Raw genomic sequence first — 3,813 nt, 5'->3', positions numbered from 1 at the left:
GCTTTCATGAGGAAGTAACGAAAAGATCATATGGGCAGTATATTAAGAGATAATCAGATTTTTGTGGGACAGGGCCAGAACGGTTTCTGGATTCCCTGCTCCGACTTCGGAAATTCATTATAAATTAACCAGAGATAATTAGGGGTCGTACCATATATGTACAGATTCCTCTCTGAGTCTAGTTTTCATAGAAACAAACGGCATCAGTATTGAAGCCCCGTGAAGGGAGATATCCAAGTTGTAATGGGAAAAGGTCAGTGTAGTCGACCCCTGCAACTTGGGAGACTTTGACTAATAAACTGTACTAATTGGCCCAACCAAAAATTCTAGAAAAAAATACATAGATGGGCACATGAGTCTAGTTTCTGGGAAAAATTACGAAACTAATTTTCGAGTTACGAAACTCAAGATATGATTTTTAAAACGACTAGTACACAGATTGGGCAGTGTCTAGAAAATAAATTTTGTAAGGGGTTAAAGCCAGTTAACACCTCGTGTTCGACTCCGGTGTCGGTTTCAGGTTCGGGGTGTTACATATTGGCTTCAATGTACTCCACTGTAGTCAGGGAGGTAAAATCCGCCATCGTCGATCTGCTTTCTTCGATCTACTTTACCACCAGTATGGGAAGACAGGATCTGCGTCGTCGATCCACTTCCAATCATTATAGGAAGATAGGACCTGTTATCTTTGATCTACTTCACGCCAATACATGAAAACAAGATCTGCTTTCTGCGATCTACTTCGCCATCAATATGGGAAGACAAGATCTGCATCTTGGATCCACTTCCTACCAATATAGGAAGACAAGACCTACTATCTTTGATCTACTTCACGCCAATACATGAAGACAAGATCTGCTTTCTGCGATCTACTTCGCCACCAATATGGGAAGACAAGATCTGCATCTTGGATCCACTTCCTACCAATATAGGAAGACAAGACCTACTATCTTTGATCTACTTCACGCCAATACATGAAGACAAGATCTGCTTTCTGCGATCTACTTCGCCACCAATATGGGAAGACAAGATCTGCATCGTCGATCCACCTCCTACCAATATAGGAAGATAAGACCTACTATCTTTGATCTACTTCACGCCAATACATGAAGACAAGATCTGCTTTCTACGATCTACTTCGCCCCCAATATGGGAAGACAAGATCTGCATCTTTGATCCACTTCCTACCAATATAGGAAGATAGGATATGTTCCTTTGACCTATAAAATCAATTTTTTGGACCTATTTACGTCTAGTGTTTAGGATGACATGATCAGAGTGGATCAAATGCTCCTAACTAGATGTGTATGAATGATATTTGTAGAATGTCATGAGAATGATCCATTTTTAATGCTTAGGTTGTCATTCCTCATTGTTCATCAAGGTTCCATCACTGATGCCTTCTTGTTCAGCCAGTACCTTTGACAGAAAACCTAAAGAAATAGACGCTATTTAGACTATAATTTCTCAAATGTTTCCAACCCTTAGGTTTGGTTAGTTCTAAACAATAGTCCTGTTTCAGGTCCTCGTATTATTTAGAAACTTTCAGAGTAATATGCAGAACTCCTTCTGCATGTGTATTGTCAGTCCATTAATCGTTATTTCAATGAAAAATGCTTGAGAAAGATTATCAAAATGGACAAAATGAAATTTTGTTGAGAGCAAATCTCTAAACAAACAAATCAAGATAGCAAATTTTGCTGAGATATGAGATGAATAAGATGAAAAAGATTATCACAATGAATAAGATGGAACTTTATTGAGAGCAGAGCTCTAAATGAACAAATAGCAAATTTTGCTAAGATGTAAATAAGATAAAAAAAGGTGCCCCAGATATCGCAGCATGAGCTTCTCTGCACAAACTCTGTGTTTAGAAGTCCTAAAAGACTTTGTTGATGCCCCAGGATGTAGCATCTCTCTTTCTTGTTAATTCGGAGAAGACAAAACTACTCTATGCCTCATCTTTGATCGAAAATTTGAATTGCCCATTCCTGGGTTTGCAATCCAAAACCCCTTTGGTCTCAAGGTGCCCTTTGCGGGTTTTCGCCTTGGCCTCTCCCTTTTTTTTGTTTTTTTTTGTTTTTTTTAGGCAAAGTACCTCTTCACTGAATCCGAATTCACAGGATTGGGCAAGCTTTTGCCATCTATCCCAGTTAAAATTAATGCCCCTCCTGAAAAGGCCTTTTTTACTACATAATGTCCCTCCCAGTTTGGCATCCACTTTCCTCTGAAGTCTTTTTGTATGGGAAGGATCTTCTTCAGTACCAAGTCCCCTTCATGGAAGTTTCTAGGACGAACTTTCTTATTGTAAGCTCGCATCATTCGTTTCTGGTACATTTGACCATGACGGATAACTCTTAACCTCCTTTCTTCAATCAAGTTTAGCTGATCATATCGGGCTTGGACCCATTCTGCTTTGTCTAACTTTAGTTCTGAAAAAACTCGGAGAGAGGGAATTTCAACCTCAATTGGTAGCACTGCCTCCATTCCATAAACCAAAAAGAATGGTGTTGCCCCGGTAGAAGTCCTGACGGATGTTCGATAAGCATAGAGGGCGAATGGCAACTTCTCGTGCCAATCTCTATGGGTCTCAGTCATTTTCCCCACAATCTTTTTGATATTTTTATTGGCTGCCTCCACCGCACCATTCATCTTCGGACGATATGGCGATGAGTTGTGGTGCTTGATCTTGAATTGATTACAAACCTCTGCTATCGTGCTATTATTCAAATTTAATGCGTTGTCTGATATGATCCTTTCAGGCATTCCATACCGACATATGATTTCCTTCTTTAAAAACTTGCTGACAGTTGTCTTTGTGACGTTGGCGTAAGAAGTAGCCTCTACCCACTTAGTAAAGTAGTCAATCACTACAAAAATGAAACTATGTCCGTTTGAAGCCTTCGGCGATATTGGCCCAATGACGTCCATGCCCCACATGGAGAAAGGCCATGGGGAAGTCATGACGTGAAGAGGTGATGGAGGCACATGAATTTTGTCTCCGTAAATCTGGCATTTATGGCACTTCTTAGCATACTTGATGCAGTCTCCTTCCATGGTAGACCAATAATATCCAAATCTCATGATCTGTCTGGCCATTGTGAAACCGTTAGCGTGTGTTCCACAAATACCATCATGGACTTCTTCCAAGATCTGCTTGGCCTCCACAGCGTCTACACATCTTAACAGCACCTGATCTTTTCCTCTTTTGTACAGGATTTCTCCATCTAAGACGTAACCACTGGCCAGCCTCCTCAACATTCTCTTGTCATTCTCAGTTGCTTGGTTTGGGTATTCACAATTTTTCACGTATCGCAATATGTCCTGATACCAAGGGTTGTCGTCCTTTTCTTCTTCCTCGTCAATATTACAACAGTGGGCTGGAGCATCATAAATGCTCATTTGGATAGGCTTCACATCCTCTGGTCTATTTACTTTGATCATGGAAGCCAATGTAGCTAAAGCGTCGGCCATCTGATTCTCGTCTCGTGGGAGATAACAAAAAGTGATGTCGTCAAACTCCTCAATCAATTCTAGGACTATCCTTCGGTAACTAATCAACTTAGGGTCTCTTGTTTCCCATTCGCCTTTGAGCTGATAAATTACCAATGCCGAATCCCCATATACCTCAAGTACCTTGATTTTGCGTTCCATAGCCGTGCGGATTCCCATGATACATGCTTCATATTCCGCCATGTTATTTGTGCAATCAAAATCTAGTTTACAGGTGAAAGGATAATGATCACCGTTTGGAGATACCAAGACTGCCCCAATCCCGTTGCCCATGGCATTTGAGGCTTCGTCAAAATTTAA

The sequence above is a fragment of the Gossypium hirsutum genome, chromosome A11 (genome assembly GCF_007990345.1).
Source record: "Gossypium hirsutum isolate 1008001.06 chromosome A11, Gossypium_hirsutum_v2.1, whole genome shotgun sequence".
Classification (NCBI taxonomy): domain Eukaryota; kingdom Viridiplantae; phylum Streptophyta; class Magnoliopsida; order Malvales; family Malvaceae; genus Gossypium; species Gossypium hirsutum.
This window is presented reverse-complemented; position numbering follows the sequence as displayed.